This window comes from Typopeltis vanoorti, chromosome 2 (genome assembly GCF_054136105.1).
Source record: "Typopeltis vanoorti isolate ZY-2024b chromosome 2, IOZ_Tvanoo_1.0, whole genome shotgun sequence".
Classification (NCBI taxonomy): Eukaryota; Metazoa; Arthropoda; class Arachnida; order Uropygi; family Thelyphonidae; genus Typopeltis; species Typopeltis vanoorti.
In genome coordinates this window covers 165,000,305-165,021,196 of record NC_143550.1, presented here as the reverse complement: position 1 = coordinate 165,021,196, position 20,892 = coordinate 165,000,305, and the positions used below count along the sequence as shown (strand labels likewise).

Sequence of the window (20,892 nt, the reverse complement as noted above, 5' to 3'; positions counted from 1 at the left end):
AAAAAGAAATTTAATCAGCAATTACAGACCCATAGCAACATTACCAATTAATCAATCAAATTATGGAACGAATCATACTGAAGAAACTCACAGCATACACTGAGATCTTTCATATTATCCCCAAAACACAATATGGTTTTCAGAAAAATAAGGGAACAACATCTCTCTTGGAAGACTTCACAGACGTAATTAATACCGCCTTAGTCAAAAACAAAATTGCCATGGTAGTTTTTATTGATCTAACTAAAGCATTCGATACACTCACACATCAAATCTTGTTAGAAAAGCTGAGGCATGTTGGAATAGACGGGCCTCTGCACAGGTGGTTTACAAACTACCTTCAAAATAGAAAGCATATCACACGTATCGGGTCAAACCGGAGCAGAGAACTACCAGTAACCTGTGGAGTACCACAGGGAGCTGTATTCTCCCCAACTCTATTCAACATTTACACGCACGATATTAATCAGCTACCATTTAAAGGTGAGATATTCCAATACGCAGACGATACAGCAATAATATCCATCCACAATAACGCAAGCATAGCCCAAACAAATATGCAATATGATATAAATCTGTTCATAGACTGGCTCACGAAAAACTCCATACACCTAAACTCAGAAAAGACAAAATTAATGATATTCAGAAATCCACTGACTCGACCAGTTATTAATAAATATATAACCATCTAACATCCACTTTCCAACAAAAAAAAAATACACAGAACAGCAAAACCGCTACAATCACTCAGGTTGAAACAATACGATACCTTGGAATTTACTTCGATGCAGATATGAACTGGAATAGCCAACATAAACCATCTACACAACAAACTCCGAACAATAAGTGGCAAACTCTACAGGTTAAAAGACATAGTTCACATACGCTTAAAAACACTAATATACAAAGCACTGTACCAAAATATACTAAGATACGCTATAACAACGTATGCTTTCTGTGCACCCTACAAATTAAATAGATTAATGTTGCTACAGTACAAAATAATAAACTAATCTTTTCGGAACAAAGAGAAAATAACGACCTTATATACACTGCAATGTCAGAACACAAAATAATAACAGCAAAACATTTATGTCACTATGCAGCTTTGTTGAAACATTATTTCGATGTCAACTACAGCATAGTCAGAAATACATACCGTATAACAAGACCTCAGACAACTAATTATATCACATATAAATACAATAAGAATTAAACCAAGAACCAGTAATAGAAAAAATTAAAAAATATAAACATAAATGGATGGAACATGTTCAAAGAATGAAAACAGAAAGATTACCAAAACAAGCCTTAAAGTACAAGCCATTAGAAAAACGAAAACCAGGACGTCCTCTTAAACGATTCAACGATGACTTCTAAGGCCGGAACAGGCCATGCTAGGCCTAAATCCTTGATACGTATGATGATGATGATAAATACAATAATCACTACGGAAAGGCCACGCGAAACTTCTACATCCCAGATATGATAAACAAATTACCTTTTGAATACAGAAACCTTACAAACTACAATAGCCTGAAAAGAGCTCTAAGGACATACTATGAACAAGAAACACGCACCCAAAATACCATGCAAACTTAATGAAACACAATATATTCGTTCAGGCTTCCAGTTCAGCGACGCATCAATACATTCCAAGTTTTGTGTGTGTGTGTGTGTGTGTGTGTGTGTGTGTGTGTGTGTGTGTGTGTGTGTGTGTGTGTGTGTGTGTGTGTGTGTGTGTGTGTGTGTGTGTGTGTGTGTGTGTGTGTGTGTGTGTGTGTGTGTGTTTCTCAATCATAGATTTCGCAGCTTCCCAACACAGCAAAAAAACAATAAATAATAACCAACTGGTGTCATCCTCAGATAAGCTTCGAGTATGAAAGCAGAGAAATTAGTTCTCATCCAAGATGTATCATATGTTACCAAATGCATGTAATGTACGTATCACATGTAAACCGATGTATGTAATGTATGGATTATATGTAAACAAATATATGTAATGTAAGTATTATATGTAAACAAATGTAAGTAATGTATCATGTGTAATCAAATGTATGTAATAACTGTATGCAATATAGAGTGATTATATCCATTGATATTGTATATATAGAGTGTAAAATTGCAAAGAAACATCTGTAATAATCATCATTATGAATATTATAATAATATACGTTGTAAATAGTTATTGTTATTATTATTATTTAAAAAAACTTTATGTACGAGAAAGTATTTGTTATGCATAATTGTGTTAATATAATGTATGTAATTTATCTGAGCAATAATAAAAATGTTAAAAGAAAAAAAATTATTGAATTTTATTGATTTATTGAAGACTGGAAAGGTAGCTAGTGCCCATCCTTAGCTAATCAGAGATAACTGGCTGAAATCTATCAGGGATTTTATAGGTATCTGGGGAGGAGAATACCGCAAACAACTGCGCGATTTCTTATCACTAAGAAGAGTAAGATGTGTCATGCTATTTGTTAGTTTCCTCCTTTGATTCCCTATTCCCACATACCCAATTTACTGATAACGATCCTTTCCTTCATGCTTACAAGGTGATCAAAATAGATCAAAAAATTATGGAAACAACTACCACGTTAGAGTAAACCTTTAGTTTAATATAAACCAAAATAAACACTCGACGTTTCGACCTTTACGTAAGGTCATACAAAGAAACAAGCTGCACTACAATCTACATAGTATGCTGAAGTTACTGACTAATCGTTACAACTATTGGCCTGACCTCTGGTGTAAAACAAAACCTTACTACATGAAAGCTAGAGTCGTGTTATTATTATTATCTATCAGGTTATAAATTAAATTAAGCTAGAGAGCAACATGTTCAAAAAAATTACTTATATAAGTATACATATAGATTACAATAAACAGTATGAAGAGCCAATAAAAGCTGAAAATTGCTTAGAGTCCTAAAGTCTGGGTTTGATGGAAAACTAAGTTGGCTGAATGTGTGCCATCAAAAGTTTTGGGATTTTTATGCCGCCATTATTGTTAAGATTAGGGTGGTTAATCAGTTTTTTTTTCACCAGAGGTCAGGCCAATAGTTGTAACAGTTGGTCAGTAACTTTAGCATACCATGTAGATTGTAGTGCAACTTGTTTCTTTGTATATATATGTGTATACTCCAGATGATGACCTTCATGTGAAAGTCGAAACGTCGAGTGAGTGTTTATTTTGGTTTATATTAAACTAAAGTTGTACTCTAACACGGGAGTTGTTTCCATAATTTTCATGATGTACGGATAAGGATCTTTCCCATTACGCAAGTTCCCGGTCTACTATGCATTCCAACTTTCCCATCTGAATACCAGTTTGTCTTGTAGTATTTTATCAAACTCCTTCGAAAAATAAAGAAAAATGCCTTTATAGGCATTTCTCCAGTGTCATCTTACTATAACATGAAACTATGTTACTGAAACATGACTGCCCTTTAACAAACGAATGTTGGCATTAGAGACACCCATTTTCTTCAGTCCACTCTAGCATTCCAACCCTAATCAATTTCTCCATTACCTTCACCAATATCCCTGAAACACAAAGTGATCTTTAGTTCAACATAGTTGTTTTGACACTCTCCCTGTCTATGCCATATCTCATTCGCACATTCCTTTTGACACTGGCAATATCATATCAAGTCATAGTCTTATCAACATGAAGTTTACTTAATATCCCAAACACTTCATGTTTATCAATTTGCAGTTTCTTATCATTCTCCATTTTTATCCAATGGTTTCCCCTTTCTAAATGTGAAATTGCACTGACAAAATCTCCTTTAATAATATGTTAAACATTTGATAATTTTTTTCACTCATGTTCCAAAGGATTAAGTTTGAGCAATAATTCCAAAACAGCAACATTCCATAACACTAGACCTCCAAGAAAAAAAAAAAAAAAGGTTACAATTTCGATTGTAGTCTCCGATTAGAGGAACTTTTTCCTACGCTTTTTTTTTAAAGCTATTTCCTGAGTTAGTCGAGCTTTGCTACAAACAGATCTTTTTCTCGAATTTTTAATCCGTAACTCATGAAAGTCGACCATAGAACCAGAGCCGGCGCTAGGGTCTTTGCCGCCCGCATGCAATGTCTATCTAAGCGCCCCTGTAATCCGGGCGTGTGTGGTTCTTTTACAATAATAAAAATTTTAATTATTTGAAATTTCTTAAATAAATTTTGACAGAACAGCCACACGTTGGTTCGCTAAATGTAACGAACCAACGGCTGTTAACTAGCCAGGATAATGTTAAAAATCCGAATATTCAAAAAATTCTCAAAAGTTAAAGCAAATTTTGACAAAGCCACTTCACTTTAATCGTTGAATCTAATGATACAGGGATTATATTCGGGCCTTCTCACCGACCCGAATCGCTAACAAAATTAAAATGAATCTTAATTAAAGTTAAAATTTATTTGAACTAAAGTTTAAAAAATTCTTGCATTTTACAAGTTACTAAATTCTTAGTAACTTATAAAAATTATTAAAAAATTTTTACAAGTGGAACTATCTTTTAGAAAAATAAAAGAAACTCAAGATAGATGAGAAAATAAGAAAAGAATTCAGAAATAATTAGAACATTTAATATAAGTATTCAAAAAATAACATCTTTACAGAATAACAGAACATAAATTAAATTACATAAATGTACTTGAAATTATTTTAATTTAAAATTTTAGGGTTTTTGATTTCATATTCATAAAATTAGAAATAATGGTCTTAACGTCTAATTCCGCACATATATCATTTTCAATAGCTATTAACGCCAAACTAACAAGCCTTTTTTTGTGACATACTTGTTTTTAAGTAGGTTTTAATCAATTTCAACTTGGAAAAGGAACGTTCACCGCTCGCTACACTAACAGGTAAGGTTAATAGTATTCTTCAAGCAATTGAAAAGTTAGGGAAAGATACATTATTGGACACAATAAAATTAAGATTATCGAAAGGGTTTTGAATATTTAAATTATCCTTCCGAAAAATATCCCGGAAAGCACATAACTCGTCATACAGTTCTATTGCCTTCAAGAGAATCTCTAAATCGTCACAATTTTTTCGTAAATCTTCGTTATTAATTTGTAGTAATCTATACAAGAAATTGAAATTATCATAATATGTCTTTAGTTGTTCAAAACGTTTTATTAACGAACACATTGCAACGTCTAGAAGTGTATAAAACACATTCACTCTAAATTTATCTTCTGGCGATTGTGGCGTTTCGTCATGAAGCTCGTAGTCAAATTGTCGTGTCTTCTTTCGTCGTTGGACTTCCGCACCAGTTTTAAATTCTTGTTCTCCGTCCACCTCTTCACTCAGTTCTTTTGCCATTTTAGAACTTCTTTAAAATTTGTGTCTGATCGATACTCTTGTAAGAATATTTTTAAGTTTTCGATAGATTCTAAAGCAAGTGTAATGTTCATATTTTTGTCTTGAAGCATTTTACTTACAGGGCTTATTCTGTTAAGTAAATCATGCCCAGTTATAAGAGAGCAAATAAATTTGTAGTCCTTTATTTTAGCACATAATGTTTGTGCTTCATGCTGAGTTTCTTTATTAAAATTTACATTATTTAAAATTTCAAAACGTGCATCGTAAATTTCTCGTAACTGATATCGTAGAGGGAGATTGCATTAATTTTACTCTCCCATCGCGTTTATGATGGCTGTTTCACTGTTAATTTTTTTACGAACTTTAAAAGGATTGCCCAACGTTTGTAAAAGAATGAAAAGAAATTGTATATTTCTTGAATAATTGCAAAGAAACTAATTGTATCTGCACTCACTTTCACTGCATCGTTAATGATTAAATTTAGAGTATGAGGAGCATATGGCACGTAAAAAGCTTGAGGATTTTTGTTTAAAAGCAAATTTTGGAGCCCATATTTTTTCCCTTTCATATTTGCCCCATTGTCATACCCTTGACCTCGCATGTCTTCAATGGGAATGTTCCATTTCTCCAGTTGTTCCATTATTGTTGCACATGAACCACATCCGTTGGAATCTGATATATCTGCAAAACCTAAAAAGTTTTCCCTGATCTTGACAATTCCATTGTCACAGGAAACAAAGCGAATAATAATGGTCATTTGTTCTGTTATACTTACATCAGGTGTACAGTCTAAAATTATGGAATAATATTTAGATTTTTGAACTTATAATAAAATTGTATCCCTGATTGCGTTACTTAAAGTTTCCAATATTTCCTTTTTGACTGTCTTTATTCAAATAGTGTACCCTATTGTTTCGTTGTAGGGTCCTTTCAACATGATTTTCCATAACGGGATCAAACTTCGCAAACAGTTCGACTAATTTTAAAAAATTGCCGTTATTCCTTTCATATAATTTATCAGATGATCCGCGAAAAGCTAAATTTTGGGTACCAAGCAATTTTATAATTTCAATCAAGCGTTCTAAACCACTCGTCCAATGTTTCTTTTCCATTGAGTCTGGCAATCAATAGTAGTTTTGTTTTTTAAATTTTGCGAATTTAAAATCCTTCCATTTTAAGAAATTTTTCATGTGAGTTAAACTAGTCTCACGTCTATGCAAAGTTGTACTTACATTTCTCCAATCGTTTTAACCTTATACAAGACTACTTGATTCGGCAGGTGCGAAAGGTTTGCAACAAAAGCAAAAAACAGAATTTAAAGTTTCGGAATAAATGAGCCATGTGTTCTTGACACGAGCTCACCGTTTTCCAATTCGGCGACATGCATTATACATGTCGCCGAATTTACGACCGAATGTATATATTATATTTTTTTTTTGAACAGGCCCCATTTCAATTAAAACAACTCGTAAGTTTTCATCACTATTTCCCCATTCACCTGGATCTTCTAAATTTACAAAGGCTAACAATGGGTTAGTTTCGTGGTCAACTACAACTAAATCTTCTCCTAACTGTTTTTCACTTAAATCATGGGTCTTTTTATCTTGTTCAATAGTTGCAATAGTACTTTCATGAAAAAACTGGATGATGTGCACGGTTCATCAACTCTGATTTCTGATGTATCGAGTTGGTTACAATCTGCATCAGAATATTTTAATATTTTAACAAATTTCTTAACATCTGCTTCTTTCACAGCATGGCGCTTACGATTTTGTGCACCAGATAACGTTTTTTAAATTTTTGATTACATTTCGATTTTATACCCACAAGATATTATTACACAACACGACACAGAGACGAAATAATAGTTCGCACTGCGCTACTGTCAGTAGCCTACTGAGATGCGTACCACATGACTGGCTAACTAGCAACAAATGTTTTGTACGAAAATTCGATTCTGCACATAAAAACCATTTCACTTTAGATAGACTGCAGTAGACACAACATTCTGTAGGCAAGCATTTAGCCTGCTCTCGCTGCAAAATTGTAAACAGTCGGCTGATCGAAGAGGCAGCAATATACAATTTTTTTTAATTTTTATTCGGTGTATCCGGCCTTATTTATTTTAATATTGATCATTCTAAGAATTTTTTTGTTTTCATGATAAAAAATTATGTTTCTTAAAAATGAACTTATGAACGGTTCCCCGGCAGCGGCGCCCGCATGCTCTGCATGTCCGCTTCCGCCGGCCCTGCATAGAACTCACACTATGAACTTATCTCAATCTTAGTTGTCCAGATAACTAAACTATTCAAACCAAGCAATAACTGTTACTTAACATGCTAAATATAGTTTCCAATATACTAACGTATAGTCTGGAAAAAGTAGTACTTATTTCCTAAATGAAAATATAGAATTGATTTAATTATTTCTTATGAGTTTACATGTATTGCAGAATTAGATTTTATTAAGATGAAGCAATCGCCAAAGTTTTACAAACAGTAAATATTTTAAAACAACATACTAATTATTTTGATATTTATTAGTTCAAATAATAAGAAATGCAGCGTGATATATTTTTCAAAGTAATTACTTTCATTAGTTGAAATCTTAGTCGGGAGTACAGAGAACGTCATCTAGCGGTCTTGGGAAACAATTCTATAACTGCGTAGGATTGAAACGGAGGTAAGTCAATGTAAGAGTTTTAAAGTTTCATGCGAAATGATATTTGTTGTGCTAATTCATTAATCGTTTATATCTCTGAAAATCATGTAAAATTATAAACAGATATCTCAAAATATGTGTTTTCTAACTGAAAGTAGGCGATATTAACTATATTTAAAATACCAACCGAAAGCGATAAACACTTGTACAGAAGTCTGGCAGCACTGTTTAAGACGACGTTTACAAAGTGTAGTACTTTGTTGACTATGCCAGTCCTGCCACATTGTTAACAACCACTCGATTTTTTATAATTACATATGCCAATCTTAGTAACTGCTCCAGCAAGCTTATTAGACTTTCATGTATTTTTGCGGCTTAGTCAACAAACGGGTAGTAAAATTATTTTGAATGTGTTAATTTCGCAATTAATATCGGTTTATATGAGATCAGATTGATTTATATTCATCTTAAAAAAAGAAAAAAAAACAATGACAAAATTCATATTTAGCTACTTGTTTTAAGTAGCTAAAAACATTTTTAATTGTTTGTACATACATTTAAGAAGTAAAAAAAAAAAAAGAAAAAAAGTCAACACTTAACATGATCTACTTGCTTTTTTTTTTTTTGTTAGCATCATCATCATCATCATCATCAAATTCCTGCCATGTACCCTCAAGGGGTGTACAGGCATGAAAAAATTACATCATTACTAACTTCCTATCTACAATTTTCCTCCAAATCAGTCTGTTACTTGTCAAGACTCCAACATTATCAGATCTTATATTTCTATCCTCTAAGGCACTTTGTATCGTATCAATCCACCTATATCTTGGTCTTCCTCTGGGTCGTTTTCCTGCCAACCTGGCAGAGAACACTTGTTTTGCTAATCTTTCCTCTCCCATTCTATTTAAGTGACCATACCACCTGAGATTAGCTCTGCTAATGCATTCCTGGATGCTGACAATGTCAAGCTCTTTCCTAATATCCTCATTTTTAATATGATATCCACATTCCTTCATTGAGGCCATCTGTTCAAGCCTCTAATCTTTCTCAGCACTCTCATGTCTGCGGTCTCTAGTCTTTGGTCAAGTGTTTTACTTCTGACCCAGATCTCAGATCCATAAGTTAAAAGTTTGAACACTGTCTTGTATACAGCTAATTTAGTGTTCCGACTAATTTCTCTCTTATTGCATATGAATTTATTCAATTGACTTCCCACCATACCAGCTTTGCTGATTCTGTTGTCTATTTCTATATTTAATTTACCATCTCCAGTAAAAATCGTGCCTAAGTAGCTGAAATGTTTTACTTGTTCCACAGGTTCTCCATTCACAACACAGTTGACATTTTCAATGATTCTGCCTATTTTCATTGTCTTTGTCTTTTTATTGCTGACCTTCATACCATATCTATTACAACAGCTATTCAATTTAGTCAGAGAATCTTGCAGACTTGTAGCGGATTTATTTAGAAGTATAACATCATCCGCATAAAGCAAAGAGCTGACATTAACATCTCGTATTTTGATATCAGGTTTAATACCACTTTCCTTCATAATGTGATCCATATAGATAATGAATAACAGAGGGGATAATGTACATCCTTGTCTCACACCAGATTTAACATTGAACCATCTTCCTGTACTTCCTTCAATTCTAACTGCTGACTTACAACTCAAATAAAGACTAAGTATTGCTTGATATAATGCCCCATTGACACCATATAACTGCAGCGTATTGAATAGCTTCTCTCTTGGCACCTTGTCATATGCCTTTTCCAAATCGACAAAACTTAAATACAGATCTTTGTTACATTCCCATGCTTTCTCGACTATTTGTCGTAAAGTGAAGATCTGATCCTGACAGCCTCTATTTGGCCTGAATCCAGCTTGTTCTTCACCTTGCTTTTCTTTCACAATTCTTCTCAACCGTTTCTCAAGTATACTTGCGTAGATCTTGCCAGGAACACTCAATAGGGAAATACCTCTGTAATTCTCACATGCAGTTTTATTTCCTATTTTTATATATGGGTACTATGAGAGCTCTACTCCAATCATCGGGAATTCGTCCCTCTGTCCAGGCTTTCTGAACTATGCAGTGCAGCCACTGTAAGACTTTTATACCACCATACTTCAGCATTTCTGGTCGAATATCATCTACTCCTGCTGCCTTTCCACATTTCAAGCCTTTGATGGCTTTTTCTACTTCAAATATGGATATGTATTCCTGACTCTATGCCTGTTGAGTGTTTTTTACCACTGTGCTGTCATCACTGCTTGTTTCATTTAGCAGTTTTTCAAAGTAATTACTCCATACTTCAAGGATATCTTTTTCTTCTGTTTTCATGTCACCTTTATCATCTCTAACTCCTTTTACAGCACTCTTTCCTACATTCCTAAGCTTCTTCAACAACCTCCAGAATATTTTCCCAACTTCTTGATATTTATTTTCTATATTCTTGCCAAAGTCCTCCCATGACTTTTATTTAGCTAGTTTTACACACTGTTTAGCTTTCTTACATTTGTCTCTGTATTCTGTAAGAGTAAAAGCTGACTTATTTGCCAGGAACTTTTGATATGCTTTTTTCTTTTCCTTCACTGCCTCTTTAACTTCCTGTGTCCACCAGGGAGTTCTGATTTTTTTATCCTTGCACACAACCTCGCCGCATGCCTCTCTGGCAGAATCAATCAATGTTTTCTTCAGAGTTTGCCACTGAATCTCCAAGGTTTGATTCCTGTTCTCAAACTCTTTCATTTTCTCTTCAATAATCTTTGTGTATTTTAGCCTATAGTTCACATCTGAGAGCTGCTCAACTTTTATTCGCTTTAAAACTTTCTTACATGTTATTCTTTTCAATATGAAATTCAATTTTATCCTGCTCAAGCCTAAATAGTGATCACTTCCAATTTCAAATCCTCTGTACACTCTGGTGTCCTGCACCAGGGAGAAAACATCACTATCAACAATAACATAGTCAATGAGACTTTTATTATTCCTAGCCTCTTCTCTCCATGTGAATTTGTGCTCATTTTTTATGTTGGAACATGGTGTTAGTAATAACCAGTCCATGTCCTGAGCAGAAATCCAACAGATATTTGCCATTATTATTAGCTTTGCTCTTTTCTCCAAATTTTCCCAAAATATTTTTGTATGTCTCACAATCATTTCCTACTCTGCTATTTAGATCCCCAACAAGGACCAACTTTTCATTTTTCATTGTGTCAGTTGCTTTCTCTAATGCATAAAAAAATTCCTCCACTTCTACCTTAGAACCTTCTGTGGGACCATAGCCAAAGATAAGTCTCATTGTCCAGTTGCCCATTCTCATATTTGCCCACATCACTCTTCTTGAGACTGACTGCCATTCAAGAAGATTAGCCTCGTATTTTGTGTTGAATATACTATGGCTACTCCTTCTTTTCCTTGATTTTCATTGCCTGAATATAACATTTTGTATTTATTGCTCAGAAATATCTCACCAGTTTTTGTTCTTTTTTGTTTCAGTCACCTCTATTATGTCGATCTGGTACTTATCTAATTCCAATGTTGGCTTCATTGGAAGCCAGAATTAGACCTGTGTCGTATTAATAATATGTATGTAATCATTTGCCCGAATTTCTCTTTTTTATTTCATGCTTTTGGAAATACGATGTGTATAAATTATGATTACCATTTTAATGTCGTAATATCATCATGAAGAACGCCACGGATCAACAGACGTTTTTTTTTTAAACTTCTTTGAATCATTTACGACGTATACGAGTTGTTTCTTCCTTATACTAATATTACTTGTTTTTCAAGTTTTTTTCCCCCATATTGCGACAAGTTACAACGTTTCAGAAATTTATAGAATGTATTGACTTGCTGGAATTAGAAAAATGAAGTACGCTGAAAAATGTTATTTAAATGTACATAAATCACTTAACACTCTGACAAATGTTAGGAGGGGCAATAGGTTAATAATTTTCAAATTTAAAAACCCCCTCTTCTTGACATTGGAAATAATGGAATCATATTTTACAAGAAAAGATTAAAAGTACAATCCTAATGAGTACAAGGACAAGAGCAAAGAAGAAGAAAAAAAATCCCGAAACGGCACCTCCCTCTTTTCGCATCGCCAGTGATTCCCATGTTCAAAAATACCTCAGGTCATAAATGCTGCAAAAGTAGCCCAGCCTACTTATAAAAACATTGGCATTCGTCCATCTCGCCGCATTTGGTAGAAAAGAGGGAGGGAAAAGGCGCGTGCCTTGTACTAAATCTGGCGAATAACTCCGTCTACATCATTTGGGCGACACTGGAGGTGGGTCGTTTCGTTGCGATTACGGCAGAGTGACGTCAAACGGCTAAATGCGATCCGCAAGTATTTTGTCCGATATTAACCCTTGAAAAGTGTAGGGCACACTGGAATGTAATCGGTTGCTAGGCTGTTTTGCCTTTACATTGCATGCAGGAAGAATGGATTCGAGCACGGCAAAAATCAAAAACTTCCCAAACAGAATTCCGTTAGTACTGCTGATTTTTTGGAGAATATTTTGTACGATGGAATTTGTTTTTCCCTTTACTTCAGGGCAAAAATCCGTCGAGTGAAATAATTTTCAGGTTCGCTTGTCTGTCGATTAAAAGTAACTATTTACGCTTCTGTAACTCTGCGCGGTTAAAATCCATCGATTACCCTCAACTAATGAAGTTATTAATGCACATTATAATTATTACGAATGTTTTATAGACGAAACTAAGTCCACGATCTTTTTGATAGCCTTTTGTAATGGATTACAAAAGATTCAAGACCGATAAAATGAAGATTTCAATGGTGTTCCATCATTATTACAGTTAATAAACGGTAGTAATGTTAAAATGAATGAGAATTATTCAATTTCAAGCCTACTATTATTTGCAAGAACCATTAAGGAATTATTTTAAAAAATAGCATCAGCGACCAGACATTTTTTTTTCATTCATGCAATCACTGAAGCGCGCAAATGGAATGTTTAATAATACCATAAATAAATAACTAAATAAAAAACTAAAGTTGTTACTTTAAGTTGTTAATTTAAGAAACTAGTCTCCACAGTACAGTTAATGGTTTAATCCGGATTAAATTATCCTCTATTTTCTGCGTGATCGTTGTCCTGGAAATCGACGTAGTGTGCAATTCAAAAATCCCACTTAATTGGGCCAAAACAGTTGATTAGCGGACTAGCTAAGATATCCACAAGCAAAAAAGGTAATCGGATCCTAATTTATTTCTTATGTTGGTGGTATTTGTGTTCCATATTCATTGCTTTGCGTCCAGTGCAAAGTCTAATAATCAAAACACCTCAGTTTATGCTAATACAAACATAGTTGGAACCTCTTAGTCTGCGCTTACTAAATCAATAAAACTTCCACCAATACTGAAACAGTTTTGGTTTCTCATTATTTCATACTAGAAGAATCAGCAAGTGGTATTTTGGTTCTTTTTTAAGAAATGTCCAAAAACCACTGTGAAAACCAAACCAATAAAACAACCACTGTGAAGTCATGAACTATAATGACTTTTACTACATTTTTTTGTTAATGCTTTCATCCAGGAACCATCTGATATATACGCCACGTGACATTGTCTGCCAGTCCGTCTAAACATTTTGATATCAAGTGTTCAACAGAAAAAATGAAAGTACTTTAAAATGCCAAAGATAATCAATAAAAATATGCATAAACTTGCCTTTTATAAAAATGGAACTTATTTTAATGCGATACTTGAGCTTGTTGGCTTTTGCAGGTTTCAGCAATATCAGGTCTAATATGGAATATAGCTACCCTCATCTCTTTGTCTATATTAGTAAGTCTTTCACGCTTTTCAGTTTTTATATGGGTTAATACTGCGAAACAGCTCACACAAAGATATGATGTTGAAAATTGTAACAAAATGTTCAGTGCGCTTGTGGAGAGAGCAGGCGTTCGGCTTGGACAAAAATCCAAAATTCCTCAAGAGATATTTCAGAGAATTTCAATTTTAGAGTACGATTCGTTGACAATAAAACTAATCGTTCTTCTTCTTCTTAACGAAAATTCACAATCGATGTATTAACTGTGCTAAATGGATTTCGTGTCCAGTCGTAATTGGGTGTATTTAAGGAAGTAAAGTAACTTGAAATATTTTCTTCCAATATTGTTAATTGTTCTGTTATAACGGAAATAATTCCCTTGTAACTAGTTCGCGAACACAAGTGTGCTTTTTTTTTCCCCAAATGATTCTAACAGAGAAATAAATGTAATTTGTGGATGTTTAAAAAATGTTTTTTCAAAGTAATAATATGTGTATTAATTTATACACATATTATTAATAATATGTGTATTAATTATTATTAATGTGTATTGCTACATAAATGCAATAATATATGCAATATATTTCGGTTCTGCCCCTCATGACAGACAATTAAATATGTCATATTTTTATATCTGCTGATTAGTTTGCATTTCTTACTTCACTTATTTCATTTATACATTTTAGTTATCGGTCTGATCACCCGTATCTAGTTCATCAATAGAGAATAACAAAAATAAAGGACGCATTTCCAATTATTCTAGACGTAATTTCTTCTTTATCTTCGAAGAGCTGATGCATCATTTATTCGCTTCCCTCCAAGCATTTCTCATTATTAAATTCTCGTCGCACTAGCAACACAAGGCAAATTAATTACGACAGTCTTGTCAAGAGTGGAGGTGTACTATTATAAGCTGTCTTTATTCATTCTGTTAGCAGCGTCTCTTGTCTATTTATAGACATGTCGCAATCCGAGGGATGACATTTCTGTAAACAAGTACTATCTTAACTTGTCACCAAAATCGCTGTATGTTGCGTATTTTAGAACTTGCTATCTCGCGCTAAGAACAGCTGCAGAGCTTAGAAAACTTTGCAGTTGTTAACCTTTTCGTCAAACAGAAAATCTTTTAGTAGAGCACGTATGGAGTCGTCATCTATATTTATCATAATACTAGGCATTTTTCAATTGTCTGACGTTCCATCTACGTCACGAACATGATCTATACTGCATTCTTAAATGCACCAGATCACGAACACACAACTCGGTACTGTACGTGACGTCGCCATTCCTTTGACGTGTAGTCACACTGCTGACGTCAAGGGATCGGTTCCAAGTGTGACATGATTTTGTGACGCAAATGGGAGAGGTATGGGGATGCCATGGTCATGAGGTACGTCACAAAGCTCACGCGAAGGCCAAGGTCACATGCCATCGATTAGATAGTTTTGGCTGTCGAGTGACGTCGCATGTCTTATCATAGGCTGAGCCCTAGAAGGAATGTGAGTCATTTTTACTTTCCGAAATGACTGGAAGTGTCTATCATCAAAAAATAGAAGGGCTTTTTAAGGTACTGGGAATTACTAAGATAGCTGAGAAGATAAATTTAAAAAATCCTCCAGTGGAACGTAGAAAATAATATATCTGACCCATTAATTTACCTGATATATTTTAGGAAACAAAAATAAATAAATAAAAATAAGAATTAATAGAAAATTATTAAAATAAAATTATTTTTCTGATGTTAGTTATTAGCTCTACACTTACAGCACTTAATACTAACTTTCCGAAACCTTGATTTTTTATGATTATAAAAATATGACACTAACCGATTTTTATTTTACCAAACCATAATTGGTTCACATATGACTAAAATTATAATTAATTCCGAACTATTTATTTCCAAAAAATGAGGAAACTCCCTGCTTTTGACCCTAGTTTTTACACAGAGAGAACAGATATGCTACATGCCGTGCAGCCTCTCGTGTGTGTAGGGTTGATATATAACATAAAGCTATATTTGTAAGGATTTTTATGTATACATTCTCCTAGGTAGAGAAAATCAATTTATGAAAAGAAAACGTCTGTCTAACTGTATCATCTGCTTTCACTATGTACGGAGTTATTCCAAGAATGTTTATTTTTAAATATCTTCAAAAAATTCATTCTCCTTAGAGGGAATGTTTATTGCGACGTGTATTGGTCCATCGCTCGCACCCCTGTCAGCAATGAAATCTTCCATCTGTGGCGCCTGGATAAGTAGCTTTAGCGCATAATTCTCGTGCAATGCCGATAAAACAGGAAGTAAATATCTTAACGTTAAGGGTTTTGAGAAGATATTTTCAGTTATTTCCTTCAAATGCATGTGGGTGGATCGAAGTTTTCGATGATATGACCAGGAAATATCGAAAAGGTGTAACCGTGAAATGCGACGCAGGATTCACAATCCCGATCAATGTCGTAAGTACAACTACAGTCCAGATAGAGTTTGCTGGAGAAGGCGTTAGCAATAATATGCATTCTTTAAAGGGGGGGGGGGAATCCAATTGCTGTCATAGTGTGGGATTATATTTGTCGATATGAACTAAATAAGTTAACGTTATCAGGATTCGCATTGTTGTAAAAGCCAAGCAGTGATTTAACAGAAAAAACATTCCACTAAAAAAGTTCTTCTGGTAATGTTATATTTTAGGTATTCGCTTTAATTTGTATATAACGTCTAAAAGACGGAAATGTATTCGTTGATTATATTTTAGTTGACAAAAATTTATTATCCTGAAAATGTACGATATATTTTCATGTTGTAAATAATAAGTCTTATGATTATCGGCACACTTGTTTTATTTTTCTGTCACAATCTCTTTGTGTACATCCACAGAAAAAAATACAGTTAGTATTTGTTTTGTGTTTCTTTGTTATCTTGGAATTTTGTCAAAAATATAGATAACAATGTAGTAATTAATGACAGCACATATTTCGTTAGGCAACTTTCCATTACAAATAAACGAAATATTCTACGCAGAAGAAAAATAAATAAAAAATATAAAAGAACAGCACCACCAGAACTAAAATACGAAACTCAGATCCGTTAGTAAACAAACTCCGTGTCTAAAAAAAGTGATTTTGCTTCCTTTCGTTTAAATATTTGTAACTTTACTACTTCATATACGTAAGTTTTGAAATATGTTTTAATTTTTTGTGACAACATTTTTTAATTTTTTTTTTTTCATTTTTCTCTGGTTTGGCAATAATAGCCTATAATGCATTCGCTGGCGCATGGTCGCCTTAGTAAACATAACACAATCAGCTATCATTCCTTTGCTTCTTATAAAATTATTAAAAGTTTGAAGTGTATGAATGACAAGGAAATTCAAAAATCCGATATTTGTTCCTGGACGTTAAAGGAAGAAAAAATTAACCCTAAAAATTCTGAGGAGTCTTTCTGACTATGTGGACAACTGTCATTAGTTACTGCTGGTAGATAAGTAAATTATTAAATATATGTTAAATCTGCTGATCCGATTAAAACTAAAGTAGAAATAACTTGATAAATTTTAGAAGCTAATCCTACGTACCAAATTTCACTAAAATCCATAGAGCAGAGCGGAACGGCGTCATTACTTAAAGTTTCTAATTGTTTTGAAAATAAAAATAATGTGATAATAACCAAGACTAAAATTCTTAACAAATTTCATTACATATCAAAGTCCAGTTAATTAGAGTAGAGTTATTACTTGGAATAGTTTAGATAGGTTTTGCTACTATAAATAATCTGATTGATTTAAATCAAAACCGTGAGGACTTGAAAATTTTAGTGCAGGCAAGGCAAACAAAATATGCAGGCAAGTAAACAAAACGAATATAATAGACCTTTGAAAAATGTATAAAATTAATTTAACATATGCTTATTTATTTCATTGCTCCAAAATTCAAGTTCAGTGACTAGTCTGTTTCAGATATATCTTAAAAAAAAAACTGTAAAAATTTGATTTCGCTTTTTAAAATTTCAGGGAAGTCTAAATTAACTTTCTTTCTTTTTGTAATTTCTGTTAGCTTCATTGTCAAGATGCACGCACCTAATACAACAAATGGCAATATTGTGGAAAAGCAAGACCACCAGAGCAGGTAATGTTGCGTGTTACAGTTGCTATGACGACGTAGTTCGGGTCATCACTAAGGGCATGCACAGGTGAGCCGAGTAGATAAACCAGCAGGTAGCAGTGATGCCTGTAGAAACCGCAGTTCTGCTAAGGCGTAAAGATTGACAAAATAATGAAAGGCAACCATGAAAACCATTAAGTTGTTTTGTGTGATTTCTTAATCACAAAAGCTCTAAGCTGAAAAATAAGTCTTGCAGTTATTACAATGTTTTGTCAAAATCAGAGCCCATATACTCCATTTAGAAGTCCTATTAGCTGACGTTTTTATGGCAATTTCGTTCGCGAAAAGGTTGATTTTCAACTTATTGTAAATTAGGTAGTTAAGGGTTAGATAACCAGCCCAAACACGACACTGTTCAAGCCACTTCGGGCTTCCAATAAGCAGGTGAAAGTAATGGCCTCACATCGGGCGATAAAATCATCTGCCGTTCAAAGACATTCACAAACTTCCGCGCTACATTGGAATCCCACATCTTGCTGTTTGTGTGCTGAGATCCATCGCATGCATTGGGCTCACCGAGATGTCAAGAAACAATAATAAGCTGTTTGTAGTACCTACGTTATAAACATAATTGAAACCTGTCATAAATGTGTTTGGAAAGTTAATGAAATTTTATCCAAATGCCACCCACCTACACTGTGAACGTCATCCTGTCACTCGCTGTTCCGGAGCACAGGTCTTTACTTGTGTGTTATCGCACAAAAACCTCACAAAGATGTAAACATCTCGTTTCTTTCTTGATTTACCCCCCCCCCCCCCATTTTTATCGGACTTCTCGAATATGAAAGCTTATCTGAATGAAAGTGACTTCTATCCATCATCAGAACAATCAGAACTAATTTGGTTAAAAAGAGACGGGAAGGTATAAATATAGCTATGAAAGTTTCATAGGATTTCATATATTTTAGTTCTAAAATAGCCTGAAGGGTTATTTATTATTCAGCTGATATTATCCTACAACAATGACATAGATCACTGACAGATGGGGCTATTATTTCTGGGTGTTGATGTAATAAATAATTGAAACAGCATACCTTTCATATTGAGATTATCTTCGTTTACTGTCTTACTGTGGATAATATAGATCCTAGCTCGAGATACATTCGGCATAGTTTGCAAAGACTCCGCTTAAATAAACTAGTAATCTCTCTCTCACAGCGTCAAGTATATCTTACCATTCGTTACTTCAGCTCAAAGGTCAACCAAAATACCATCTAAATCTGTGGGACTTACTATTTATTATATTACTTCATCTCACCAGGGGCTATTTACATACAAGGTATCCTCAAAACATTCTCAACTTTTCTGTACTTAGAATTTTAATATAAAAAAGAACAAGCACTGTTTTAATAATATCATGTTTCATTCGCATATAAAATACCGAAGTTAAAATTGACAGCATTTTAATTAATCTGTTTAAAATAACAGAACATAAGCAGAAGGAAAGATAAAACTAACAAGTTTTTTTAACTCCTTAATCATTAACAAGATCCTTTGATTTCAAATTTTTACGTCAGGGTAATTAATAATTTGTTTTATAATAAGAACTCCTGAATCATAACAGAAGACTTCTGTGAAAAGAACATTGAGAGGGATTTTAGAAAATCAGAAGAGGGAGTAAGAAATAGCCTAAGGGACTGAATAATAAATCCGTCTACTTACCCTCCTGTTGATTTGTATAAGCACTAGTAAATCCACAGATTATAAAGGTACAACTTCGCTGACTTTTGAATGAAGCTTGTCAAAAAGAATCGTATCCATTGGCAATCTTTGCGAAGGAATAGTTTAATCACTGTATATCAAAGAAAAGAAACTAAACCTTTGATCTGGAGGTCAACTCACCACCACTTAATTCCTGGATAGAAATTCATCATCAGCACATTTCGTAGGAATATCCGTAATAAATAGACACATAAATAATATGATTAAACAACCTTGAACAATTCAGCTGTCAGCACTTCATAAATTACTTATGTTTTCTCTCAGTTCTCTTCACATTAAGAAGATCGTGACCTTTTTAGCGATGATTAACGATTCTCTTGAAATGCAGAATTACTAATATTGACACCACAGGCCTCCATTTAACATATTTTACAGAATGTGAAATAGCTGAATAGACAATGATTTATCTCAAGAACTATACGTTTTATTTATGACATTTGTAATGCTGGTGTTGTCTAATACTGTGGATTTTTTCTTCCTCAGCATGGAAGTAAAAAATACAGAAGGTTTAGTTCTGCTTTCACAAGAAATCTTGAGTGCAATAGTTGCCAAACTCCGGTTTAAGAGGTTCTTCATAAGAGTTGTAATAACTGTTGATATTTTTCTAAGTCCTTCAATTAGCACTTGTTCATGAGCCATTTGTTAATGTTGCTTTAGTTCGTGAAAACCACAAATACACCTATTCTCGAAGAGTATCCCAACAGCTACAAAAGCTGTTATTCTTATGTGCAGTAAGGGACTTGTGCTAGTGATGGCTGCCTATTTATACCCAAGCACGCTTTTAAAAAAATAAAAAAAGTGAGCAACAACAACGTCTAAAATAGGTTGGCGTTTTTGCACGTGGTTACTGATCACACAATGACGTACTTCTCTACCTCAGCGAGTGGGTAAAGGGGGAAGAGAGACCGCAAAAAAAAAAAAAAAAAGATCGCTGCCGTCAAAAAACTGCTGACGTGATTAACGCAACTGTAACAAGATCTGTGTGGAGCAATTATTGTCTAGTAAGTGCTCGCCAAGGACCAACAACAGTCATTGGCTTTGAGGTGGCGAAACGTTCATCGGAATCTAAATATAGTCACGTACGGGGGCACAGGTGGTGTGCATTTAAGATGGTGTGGGCATAGTTCCAAGGATGCTAGTAGAGGCACGTGGACATGTTGATCGCTTCGTATCGAAGTGTCTCTTTGCTCTATAAT

General features: G+C 34.0%; 1 protein-coding gene across 1 annotated transcript in view; it reads right to left on the bottom strand.

Moving 5' to 3' along the window:
- The window catches only part of LOC150109611 (putative nuclear hormone receptor HR38), an 87,448-nt gene extending 67,110 nt beyond the window's left edge, over window positions 1-20,338 (bottom strand). The window contains exon 1 of the mRNA XM_090409198.1: window positions 19,637-20,338. The gene's annotated coding sequence lies outside the window, so the exon portion shown is untranslated. The remainder of the gene's footprint in view (window positions 1-19,636) is intronic.
- Window positions 20,339-20,892: the final 554 nt, after the last annotated feature.